Source organism: Castor canadensis, chromosome 15, assembly GCF_047511655.1.
Source record: "Castor canadensis chromosome 15, mCasCan1.hap1v2, whole genome shotgun sequence".
Lineage (NCBI taxonomy): Eukaryota > Metazoa > Chordata > Mammalia > Rodentia > Castoridae > Castor > Castor canadensis.
The window spans coordinates 28,271,183-28,284,193 of NC_133400.1; the positions used below are offsets into that span (position 1 = coordinate 28,271,183).

Sequence of the window (13,011 nt, forward strand, 5' to 3'; positions counted from 1 at the left end):
TCCCAAGGATATCATGGCACTTTTGTAGCCTGAGACATAAACTACAGCATTGTTTGGTGGCCTGGTTGTTCTAAGTAAGTGCAATCATGCCAGGTATCCCTTCGCAGATTCATTTGTCCTGTGAGCTTGTTTTCCACGTTGGCCCACATGGCTCTAGCACTTTCACTTTCACTGTGTGCACCAAATCCCACACTGGAATCATCCATTGTCTATGGACATTCCCTGGCAGGGAACATTTAGGGTGTTTCCAGATTCTCACTATTACCAGCCCTTCTCTAATGACTGCACATCCTTGTGCATGTCTTCCTGTTCCCTCCATCTTCTCTCTCATTCTGTTTGCTTTGAGACAGGGTCTTGCTATGTAGCCCAGGCCTGGCCTTTACTCCAAATCCTCCTGCCTCAGTCTCCTGAGTGCTCAGATTATAGGCCTGGCTTGTGCTGCTTTTTAGGAGATTCTCTCTCTCTCTCTTTGTGTTACTGGCGTTTGAACTCAGTTCAAACTCTGAGCCACTCCAGTCCTTTTTTGTAATGAGTTTTTTTCAAGATAGGGTCTTGAGATCTATTTGCCCGGGCTGGCTTTGAACTGTAGTCCTCCTGATCTCTGTCTCCTGAGTAGCTAGGATTACAGGCGTGAGTCACCAGCACCTGGCTGGAAGACTTTCTTAACTGTCTTCAACTTTGACTTTTATTTAATTTTTTTGGTGCTTTCTTTGAGACAGGATTTCACTCTGTAGCCTAGTCTGGCTCTGAACTCAGGATCCTCCTGCCTCAGCTTCCCGAGTGCTGATTTATTTTTTTCATTTGGCTATCATTGGGGAGGGACGTGCTGGGGATTGAACCTAAACTCTCATGTGTGCTAAGCACACACTGTACCACTGAGCTACACTCCCTGCCCTGCTGTCATTCTTTCTTTCTTTCTTCTTTTTTTTCTTTTGACACAGGTCTCACTACGTAGCCCAGGTTGGCCTTGAACTCACCGTCCTCCTGCGTCAGCCTCTTGAGTACTGAAATCCCACCATGCTGAGATTTCTCTTCCTTTTGCTCTAAACCTCGTTCTCCCGAGGGCCCTGCTCCCTCTACAGCCTTCTAAGAGGTGCTGTTCACCCCACCAGCAGTCACACTACTGGGCTGGGGTAGAGGAAGCACCCTCCTTGATCATCCTCCTGTAAGCCTCTTTGACATGCATGTCAGCGGACTGCCACCTATTACCTCTTCCTTGTGGCCATCTACACACTGCTATCTACTTCTCCTCCCTCAGTGACAATTATAGCTTCCAACTCATAGTCACTCTCTCTCACTGGCAATTTCAGTAGCCAGCCTCTCTGTCCCACGACCTCCTATCTTACAGCGAACTTGGGCCTCCCCTCCTCAGCCCCTCAGTCCCACGGTCACACCCTTGACGCTGGCAATACCAGGAACTGCTCTGGCATAATCTCAACTTCAAGAAACTCACTCTTCAGTCACCACTATCTGGCCATCCAGCTCATTGCCTGGAGCCTCCAACTCCAACCATTCTAGGTCTCCGGATGGACTCTGCCTCTTCTCTCTGTCATTGCTCCCCTTACATCCTTCCTTCTGTCCTTCCCCAGCTCCCCTGCTTGGTCGTTACAACATTGCTCACCTGCACCAGCAAGTCTCCTTCCAAATTACTCCCACTCCCATTCTTTACTTGTCTACTGGCAAAACCAGGGCCCAGGTAAAAGCCACCTCCCTACCAGCTCTGCATCTTCCACAGTACAGCCAGTCATGCCAAATGCACATTCAAGGTCACCTCCTTCCCAGAGTTCCTTCCAGGTCACTGACAGCAGGGTCATCACTGTGTGGTAAGATCATTGCTTTTCCCTGAAACGTCACCACACCAGCTTCAGGTGGTTGTGGTTTGGGTAATGAGTTCCCAGAAAGGCAGTGTGGCTTGTTTCAGGCCTCAGAACCACCAGAAATACATTTAGCTTCAAAAACAGTCAGTTTGAGTTGGCAGAGTGGCTCAAGCAGTAAGAGTGCCAGCCTAGCAAACGTGAGACCCTGTGTTCAAATCCCAATATGGAAAAAAAAAAGTCAGTTTGATAAAAGTGTTCAAACCAAGAAAATAAATGCAACACTTCATGATGCAGTATGTCAGCACTGTAAAGAAGTTCTTGAATGGTGTGTAAAATACAGCAAATACAAACCATTATCACAACCTGAAAAATGTGTTAAATGTTTAAAAAAGATAGTGAAAGATTCTTATCACATAATACGTAGATCACGTTCTTATGAACTTGAAGTCTGCACAAAGTGTGGTGAAAAAGAAGACATTGTATTCCGTTTAATAAAGAAACAGAAATGGCAGAAAATGTTGAAAATGATCAAAGTTCCAACAGTAGAAGAAGATGCAAAATAAATGAAGACCGTGATGACGGTTCAGATTTGATAACGATTCTGAGGATTCGGATGACAGCAGTGAAATAGATTAATACGACTATTAATACGACTATTCAAAGTCAATGAACTTTTCACCAACTGTTGTCTTTAAGGGTTTCACCAAAAGTACTGTGAAATCCTAATGAGGAAACAGAAAACAGGCAAAATTTATACATGAACAACAGAAATCGTGTACAGTATTTGAATCGTTGTGAAACTTTCATCCACATTTTTCTGATATCAAATTTTTAAGTTGCTTTAGAATATCTGCAAAAATGCATGTTGGGTATCAGATTGAAGTTCATAGGAATTATTCAGAATAATGTATTACCTAATACCAAACTAAACAAGATTCAGAACAGATGAATTGTATTGATGATAGTATCAGAACTATCTCATGCAAAAACAAGATGACATTATTATAGCTAGTCTTAAAAAAATCAGTCCATGGGCCTGGCGCCAGTAGCTCATGCCTATAATCCCATCTGCTTGGGAGATTGAGGTCAGGAAGATCATGGTTCAAGGCCAGCCTGGGCAAATATTTTTTGAGACCCTCCCCATCTCCAAAATAACAAAAGCAAAATAGACTGGAGGTGTGGTTCAAGTGATAGAGAGTCTGCTTCGCAAGTGTGAAGCCCTAAGCTCACACCCCAGGCACCAAAAAAAAAAGAGAGGGAGAGAAGGAAAAAGTTATACTGTAAGCACATATATAAATGTATCCTCCCTATACAAGTATTATATGTCAATAAAAAATTTTGGATTATCTTGAATCATTCCTATTATAAATAATACCGGTGAGAGCACTATTAAAAAAAAATCACCAGCCTCTGGCCACCCCTCCATGCGTCCTGAGTCCCCACCGTGTTTTCCTGGCTCATTCCTCTCCCACTTGCCTTGGCCACTGCATACTTTCCTCCCACCTCTCGGACCTTCATCCTCCTCCTCACTGATCCCACTCATGACTGCTGACCCTGTCTCCCTGAGCAAGACAAGTTCTGAGAAGACCATACCCATTCGTAACCACCCATCCACCCATGGGACTGCCTGGTCCTTGCTCCTAACTGACCCCTCCTCCTCAAGAACATCATCCCCAAGGTCCCCTGTCTCTTCTGTATCATCAGCCCCCCCCACCCTCACGGCATGGTCTCACCTGCACAAACTCCTCTTTATGTCTCCTGTCTTAAGAAAGCCGTGTCCTGCCCTCACTTCCCCTTCCACAAACTACCTTTACAATAAACACCAAGGAATAGCTACTAACTCCCGACTCCATTCCCCTCCCTCCGTCTAGGACTTCAAAGGTTGCGGTGGAGTGCCCTGTGGCGGCAGGTTCAGGGGCAGCTGCTCCAGGAAGGAGAAGGAGCACAGAATATTTCTGAGGGCCAGGCATGGTAGTCCATGTCTATAATCTCAGCACTTGGAAGGCTGCGGCAGAAGGATTGTGAATTTAAGGCCAGCCTGGGCTTCATAGCAGGACCCTGTCTCAGAAACAAAACCAAACTCCCTCAAAACAAAAAGAAAGAGAAAGAGAGACAAAGAAAGAAAGGAAGGAAGGAAGGAAGGAAAAAAGAAAGAAAGAGATGGGATGAGGAACTATTGAGCACATGAAGGATACAAATGTTTTTTGAAGTTCAAGAAAGAAACATTGAAACTGAGTAAGTGAGCATGTACTCCATAATGTAAAATCAGGTGTTGTAACCAACAGTCAAACCCAAGTCATACAGTGGATCAGACACAAACTCTTTTGTGCTGGGGTTTGAACTCAGGACCTCACATTTGGTAGGCAGGTGCTCTACCATTTGAGTCACTCCACCAGCTCTTTCTGTTTTAGTTTTTTCTTGAATAGAGTCTCATGTTTGCACCTGAGCCAGCCTGAACTAGGGTCCTTCTGTTTATGCCTCTTGTGCAGTGGGGATGACAGTATACATCACCATGCCCAGCTTTTTATCGGGTGAGACGGGACCTCACCTCAAAACACCATTCTCCCAGTCTCCTCCTCTTGTGTAGCTGGGATTACAAGTGTGAGGCACTATACACAGAAGTTTATTTCTCGCAACAGGAAGACCAAGGCAGATGTTCCTGATTAAAGCTCAGCTCTTCTCCAAGTGGAGGTTCAAGCAGTGAGATCTGGGCTTGTTCAGAGTAACTCATCAGTGTCACGCCAGGGAAGGGAATATAAAGAAGGGCCTGGAAGTGTGGGAAGCTCTTCTAATCCCAAATTGGGTGCATTGGTCTGATCACGTTCCACTGGCCAGAATCTGTCATGTGGTCTCCCCCACCTGCAAGGGAGCCTGGGAAACAATCTAGTGCCCAGGAAGAAGAGGAGACAGGTTTGGTGAAGAGCCAGCCAGTCTCCATAAATACTCAACATCATTGAAGGAGCAAGAATCAGGCCGGAAGAAGGTGGTTGACCCTCTAGCACCTGTTCTGAATGAGGACTGTGTTCCAGCCTGGCCCCAGAGCAAGTCCCTGGCAAAACCATGACTGCTTTTGTGCAAAAAGAAGCCCCATCAAAAAGGAAGCAATCCCACCCATCCTGCTTGCCACTGGCTGCCTTGTGTGGGTTTCCAGTTTGCATGAAAATGACAGATATCTTAGAGCCTGACGGATATGAGCAGTGTGACTTTACCTACGTCCTAGAGATACAGACAGTCCTGGCTGGACCACCAACTGGCAGTGAGAGCTGGGTTGCTGTGCCCCTCGCCCTTGGGACTTAGGCTCAGACTCTGACATTTGGATTCATAACCCCTGTCCCTGGCAAGTTGTGTGAGGATGGAGGACTGGCACAGTCTCTGCTCCAAACATCCCACAATAGAAAACCCTTCGGTGCTGGAAGTGTATGGACAGCCGTTGAGAAAGCCCAAGCTGGAGAGGCTACATACAGCCCCAGGGAAGTCCCAACTCACAGAGAAGAGATGCAAGCTGAAACTAGGAGAGGAGACACATCCTATAAGGAGGGAACAGAAAAGGGAAGCAGGAAAGGGCGAACCATGGTCAGGCGGAAGAAAAGAAACCCGTGGACGTTCATCCCCCAACCCAAGGGTCTTTCCACAGTGTTTCCTAACCTTGCCTTCCTTCTATCTATTTGTCCTGGTGCCATAGTTGGTGTCCAGGTCACCAGGACCAAGGGCATCGGGAACCCCCAGGAGCCTCAGGAAAGGGGATGACCAAGGTCATCCTGTCCCTTGGTCAATGGCCATTCATTTGAGAAATGGATCCCCACGGGTAACCTGAAGACAAAGGGCATTGCTTTACTCTGAGCTCCAGGAAGATGCTGACACAAGGATGCTATGTTGTCTCTACTGCATGGGCCTAGACCACTTGTCTGGAGAGAGAATGATTTTTTTAAGTGACAAAAATATCAACAATTGGTGAATCCAGGCAATGGCAACAGCATTTCTTCATGTGACTCTTTCAAAATTTCTGTAGGTTAAAAATTGCTTCAAGATAAAAAGTAAGAAAAAAAAATCAGCCAGGCGGTACAGCTCACACCTATAGTCCAAGCTACTCAGGAGGTAGATATTGGGAGGATAGTGGTTTAAGGCCAGCCCGTGCATAGTTCACGAGACCCTTGGGAAAAAAAAAAAAAAAAATCACACCCACATACAAAAAGGGCTGATGGAGTGGTTCAAGGTGTAGGCTCTGAGTTGAAAGCCCTAGCACCACAAAAAAAAAAAAAAAAAAAAAAAATCAGAATATTATCAATACCCAGAAAACCCTCACAACCTTTCCAATCACAGCCGCCCCAAGGGAAGCCACCGTTAAAACCTTGATCAGGACTTTCTATCTGACTCATATAGAAAGTTGATTTCATAAGGGAGGGGGTGGGGGCAGGGGGGAGAAATGAACCAAGCCTTGTATGCACATATGAATAATAAAAGAAAAATGAAAAAAAAAAAAAAAAGAAAGTTGATTTCATGTCTGACTTCTTTCCCTCCAATACTAGGCTATGAGTCTCAGCCACCTCCCTGCTTGTACGTTTGGCTCATGCCCATACAGACTTCCATCATAAGGATTTAGCATATAGGGGAAAGACTTCCACAATGACTGCGTGAAGACTCTGCAAACTCTCCTTCCAAGAACAATGATGAACTGTGACAGTTTGTCAAACAATAACCATACTGGGCTGGGCGTGTTGTCTCTCATCTGTAATCCTGGCTCTCTAGGCAGCATTGAGAGATTGAATTCTGAGGCTGGCCTGGGCAAAAGCTGAGACTTTATATGAAAAACAAACTAAACCAAAAATGGCTGGGGCGTGGCTCAAAAGATAGAGCACCTTCCTAGCAAAAAACAAGGCCCTGAGTTCAACGCCCAGGAACACCAAAAAATTAAAAATAAAAAAATAACCATTTGAGAACTGGAAGCTTATCAAAGTGTATACAGTAGGTGTAAATACATTAGGATACATGGCAAGGGGAACAAAGGGTACAGATGGAATTAAATTTGCTAATCAAGTGACCTTAAGTTAAAAAAGTCACCGTGGACCATCTGAGCAGGCCTAGTGTCATCACCAGAGTTCCTTAAATATGGACCAGCAAGTGTAAGAAAGAGCTGACTGGTCATTGCTGATTTTGAACTTGGAAGGAATACAGACCACCTCTAGAGCTGGGAACGAAAAGGAAATGGACTCCCCCCTAGAGCCTCCAGGAAGGTACACCTATAAGACAGTAAGTCTGTGTTATTTTAAGCCACTAAGTTTGGGATAATGTGGCATAAAAAAACTATCATTGACCGTGTGCTGGTGGCTCACGCCTGTAATCCTAGCTATTCAGGAGGCAGAGATCAGGAGGATCATGGTTCAAAGCCAGCCTGGGCAAATAGTTTGTGAGATCCTATCTCAAAAAACCCTATCACAAAAAAGGGCTGGTGGAGCGGCTCAAGGTGTAGGCCCTGAGTTCAAACCCCAGTACCGCAAAAAAATTTAAAAAATAAAAAAACTCATACTGTAAGAAATAGAGAAGTATTTAATTAAGAAAATCTCATTTGATTCCAACTCTAAGGAGACAAGCATGTTTGGGGTGCTGGTGTGGCTCAAGTGGCAGATCTTCTGCCTAACAAACGTAAGGCCCTGAGTTCAAACCCCAGTACAACAAAAAAAAGAACAAAGAAAATCCTGAACCTTAGTAAGACGAGCGTGTCTGTGGTGTTCAGTGGGAAAATGCCCCTGATTTCCACCTCAGCTTCATGATGTAGAAGTGGGGAGAAAGGGGTGACTTTATTTGGACAGATGACAGAACATTTCAATGTCGGGGGTATTGTTAAAAATAATAGAGTCCAGCATGGTTCATGCCTGTAATCCCAGCTACACAGGAGGCAGAGGGCCAGCTCTGGTTAAAAAAAAAAACAAAACTGAGATCCTATCTGAAAAATAAAAAAGGACTGGGGACGTGGCTCAAATAGTAGAACCCTTTCATAGCAAGCGTGGGCCCTGAGTTCAAACCCCAGTACTAAACCCCCTCCAAAAAAAAAAAAATTAGGGACCTCAGTGGAATGCAATCTGGGAGCAAATATCACAGCTAGCTTGAGGTCTCACAGCTGGTTCACAAAAGGAGCAGGCCAATAAATGGGCTATAAGTCTAACAGGAAGATCAGAAATTAAAACATCTACGAACCTCTGTAAGAACCTACTTATCTCTGATAAGTAGTCTGGTGGACTGTGGACAGGTTCAAGGCCACATTGATCTTAGGAAACACTGGAGAAGGCTCAAATGAGCCCTTGATCATGTGGCCTTGAAAACACAGAAGTCAAAATCTAGATGGACTTGTGAACTGGTGGGTTCCAAACAGGCACAGCTCCCCAAGCAAAGAGAAGCACTACTGGCTCTCGATGCTAAGCACGACTTCTGACCGATCGCTAAGGAATGTTGACCCCGGGCAGCCACTAGTTCGACATTTAAAAATCAAAACAAGAACAAAAAAATAACTGAAACACGTCTAGAAGGAGGGATGGAAACTGCCCCAAAAGAAAGGAACATCAGAGCCTCCCCAGGACCAGTGATCACAACTTCCCCAGAGCCCTCCCAAAACAAGGACTGAGACAACAGTCAACCAGCCACACCTGTGACTGGAAGAGTTTCTGCAAACCTTTTGTCCCCTGTCCTAATTCTTTGTCTATTTAAAGCTAAAGCTCATGCCTGCACCCCAAAGATGGCTGTACTAAAGGAGATTGAAAATCTTCAGAAGTGGGACTGCTACCTCCTGCCCTCCTGTTTCCTGCCCATCTGTCTCCCCCAAGGTGAGTCATAAAAAACAAAATTCCTCTTCCTCAAGGCAAGTCATAGACACTAGAATCTCTCTCTCTCATTCTCTCTCTCTCTCTCTCTCTCTCTCTCTCTGTGCCCTACCCCCAAAGAAGCCATAAAACCTAGAAAGATCACTCTCTCCTTTCTCCCTTAAAACCCTCCCTTCCGGAGTGGTCCTGTCCCAAACCTGGGGAGAAAGATGGCTACACAGAGGCCAAAAAAACCCTGAACAGACAGACCTTGCTGGGTTTCCCCTCATCTTTGATCATTTGGTCATTCCCTCTGTCCAACCTCATTTCCATTCATTCTTCATCAAACTGAAGCATGAAAATGGACAGTTTTACTTCTGGAGGCTCCAATATTACATAAAACTTTGATTATAAATAATGTGTCATGCTTTTCTCTTGTCATCTAGTCCTTTGTTGTGGGAGTGTTGGCTGCAACCCTGACAATAGGCGAAAGGTATCACACCTTTTCTCCCCTACAGTGCTACTACATAGCATTAAAAATTTAGTCAAAAATTTAATTGTTTTATTTTCAAATTTAAATTCTCAATGTATGTTGCTGCTTTATAGAAATATAATTGGCTTTTGAATATTGATGTTGGATGGAGCAACTATGCTAAATTCACTTATGGATTCCTGTAAGTTTGTAGGTTCTTTTGGAAATTTCTCTGTACTCAATCATGTCCTATAAAGAATGACAGTTTGCTCTTTTCTTTTCTTCTCTGAATGGCTTTTCTTTTTCTTGGCTTATTCTACTGGCTTCTACCTCTAGTACTATGTTAAAGAGAAGAGGTGAGAGTGGTCCAAGTCACTGTCAGACAATGTACAGAGCAGAGTGTCCAGGATACTATTACATAAGTAAGAAAAGAGGGACCCAGGTAACATGCACATATGTGTGAAAATCTTTCTGAAAAAGCTATTCTGGCAATTGGTAACCATCACCAAGGCCACAGCTTGGTGTGGTGGGACTTCAGGTTTGACCCAGAATCAGTGGTGGTCACTCTAGACCTGCCAATGGCCAGTGTCACTGGCTAGTTTGAGAACTCATTCAATAAGGATGTCCTGGGATGAAGGAATAACCTGTCTTGTCAGTGTTTGAGACCTACAGAAAAGAACCCCAGTCAGTTTCTCACAGCAGCAAGAAGTAGGGATCAGAAGTAGAGCCTTTCACCATTGTTCAAGAAGGAAGCAGCCCAGGGAAAAGCCTCCCCTCTTTGTTTTCTGGGCATTTCATGGTCTTGCTTTCCTACTGCTTCCTCTGGGAACTTCTCCACATCTCTGAAGCTCTCAAATCCACAAATTACCATAAAAATTACTGTTGAAAGAAACTGGCCAAAGGCCAGGTGTGGTATAATCCAGGTGCTTGTAATCTGAGTACTGAGGAGACTGAGGCAGGAGGATGGAGAGTTCTAAGCCAGTCTGGGCTACACAGGAAGAACTTATCTAAAAAAGGAGAGAGAGAGAGAAGGAAAAAAGAGAAAAGAAAGGAAGGCTGGCAAGAGTTATTGTCCCTGGGGAGGGAATGGAGCACAGGAAAGGAACCTGATTTTTCACTGCTACAGAATGCACACATGAGGAAGCTCCAGTGGTGCAATCGGTTAGCGAGCAGTAATTACATAGAATGCACATGTGATACTAATTCAAAGGTAAATTTAGTATTTATTTCATAATAATTAAATCATCGCTTTGTTGGAAAGACAATTGCTGGGAAGGCATCCCTCTGGGAGAACGTGTTGGGGCATCAGCCCCTCTCCCCACCCTCACTGAACTTCTGACAAGAAGAACAGAACAGCACAGAAGCCAGAAGCCCCCAGGGAAGGCAGTAACCAGGAGCCATGAGCAGAGAAGGCTGTGGGGGAGCGGGAGTCATGGTTCAGCTAGAGAGACAGCAGACCCATCTCAGAGAAGGTGAGTGACAAAAATGGCTGAGAACCTGGTACAGAAAGCACAGGACCACTAAACCAGGGGAGGGGCTGCTGCTCACAGAAGCCTGTTCCCCTCTGGCCCCCTGCTCTTCCCTACCCCAGCTTTTTCTGGGCACCCCTTGTCCCCGCCTTCAAGCCTGAGGCACATTCTTTCTGGATTATAGATGGCATAAATCTATGAACTTCCTCTCCAGCTGGCCTGTCCTTCCAGAGCACTTAGGCAAGAGGGCCACTGTAGGGTGCCAGCTGTCCCTCTGCTCCTTCTGGAGTAGCCTCCTGTCTATGTCCCACCTCTTCTCTGTTATCCTGACCCCTAAATTGGATCCCAATCCTGAAGCTGGGCATTTTCCAGAGGCTTCATTAGCTCTTTTCCCTGACTCTTCCCCTCTCCTCACCACTCTTTTTGCGGGGGTTGAGGGGAGGTCTTCAATACCAGGTGAGGCTGGGGAGATGGCTTCTTGGAGCCTCAAAATAGCAAGATGGACAAAGCACAGGCAAGAGCACCAAAGAAGAATCCACACCCAACTGGCCAGCACACTGACATCGTCCCAAGCTCAGTTCTGGCACACGACGCCATCAGTGGCCCTGTGCCTGCTTCTCACTAAGCCTGTGTGCATTCATTTCTTTCATTCTCACCAAACATCTCTGAGGCAAGGATTCCATCTCCTTAAATCAGCCATGGCTCCTACTTCCCGGTCCTTCACTGTTCATGGCTCCTCTAATTCATGGAGAAGGAAACAGAACCACTAAGAAAGCTAGGGTTCTCACCCAAGGTCCAAGGACCAAGCCAGGTTTCAAAGCTAAGAAGTGCCTTTCCGATGGCAATGCTCTCAGCTCACACATTCTACTGCCTCTCGTGGGCCCTGGGCAAAGTCCCTGCCTCTGAGCTTTAGGTCATGCTGTTCCCTCCTATAGCCACCCTCTTCCTTCCTTTTCCACCTAACAAAATGCATCCTTCCAGGCCAAGAGCCTTCTGGGATGTGTCTGCTACACACACACCCCCCTCCTCAGGACCACAGGCTGCTGCTTCCTCCAGCACAGAGTGGACACACTGCACTGTGTCTGCCTGCTGTGACCTTGCTCCCCACTGAGCCAGGAGCTTTCTAGGCAGGCCCTGAGCCTGGTCCATCACGGCAACCTCAGTCTCCACACACAGTAGCCATGGCCACAGACAGGGCTTGCCTCAGCCTCGACTTTGGGTAAACCAATTCCCCTCTCATCTCAGTTTCCCTATCTCTAGGGTCCTAGGAGTGAGATTTTTCTAGATTGCTAATCATGCTGAAAGTCCCACCTGACAGGGAATGACCCTGGGACTTCCCTCCATACAGCACTCTGTGCAGAGGGGCTTGGAGCTGCTGGTTGGGCCGATGGAACTTTCTGGGATCCTAAGCTGGACTTGGACTGTCCCGGAGGAATGTCTGAGTCACTATCCAGTCTTGTGTAATAAAAGGACAGAGAAAGATCGGGGACTTCTGTCCAAACCTCCACTTTCCCTGACCAGGCCTGAGGGAACTCATCCAGCAACAACATCCCACTGCTAACAGTGATTTACCCTTCCCTCCATTCACAGTGCTTCACATCGCAAGTCAGCAGGGCAGAGTGGTGGAGGGGAGAGAGGGGGCGTCAGCACAACCGACTGGGGTGGGCCAGCGCTCCAGACCCAAGGCTGTGGTTCTCCATCTCTCCCAGCCTCAGTTTCCTTGTGTTAGCATGGAACAAGGGCATCTTTCCCGGCAGGCAGTGCTTAGGGCTTGGAGCTATTGCCCAACACTGGAAGCACCGATGGCCTAGGCCAAGTGATGGTCAATCTCTGATTCAGACTGTCACCAAACTGGGTCTGAACTGCCCATGTGTACAGTGCCAATCACTGACATGATGGGATTTGCAAAAGAGAAAGAGTTTAAGGGCTTGAGGCGTGGCTCAAATGATACAGCAAGGCCCTGAGTTCAAACCCCAGTACCACCACCACCACTACTTCCAAAAAAAGTTTGTTCACAAGGTGGCTGCAGGTGGAGGGAGCACCCCAATTCCACCTCCCTAAGGATGGGGTTTGGGACTGCAAGAGGAAAGGCGATTGGGGGTTAGGAAGGCATCGATGGCCTGTGCATGCGTAGTCAAGCTTCATCTGCCATCTCAAGGCCCACAGTTAGAGGTGTTACCCAGACCTCTAAGATTGGTGATTTCAAAATCAACCAGGAGCAAGTAGTAAGAGTAGGTGAAGTAGGCTAAATATGGAGGTTTAGTCAGGCAGTGCCTTGGTTTCCAGGCCATGATATAGATGAGGAACTCCCTAAGCACTAGGGACACACTGCAGGGGTTCTGCTCTCTGTGTCCCCAGCATCTTTGCCCATGGTAAATATCCAGAAGGCCTAAGGATTTTCTGCTTTCCATTCAGCCCTACTGACTGTGTGCCTTTGTACTTTTTTTTTTTTTGGCACTGGG

At 46.3% G+C, this 13,011-nt stretch overlaps 1 protein-coding gene and 1 pseudogene across 2 annotated transcripts in view; one reads left to right on the plus strand and one right to left on the minus strand.

Annotated features, from left to right (window-relative positions):
- The window catches only part of Ccl22 (C-C motif chemokine ligand 22), a 41,000-nt gene that overhangs the window by 15,706 nt on the left and 12,283 nt on the right, over window positions 1-13,011 (minus strand). The window lies entirely within an intron of this gene.
- LOC109687020 (uncharacterized protein C9orf85 homolog) lies at window positions 1,887-2,556 on the plus strand (annotated as a pseudogene).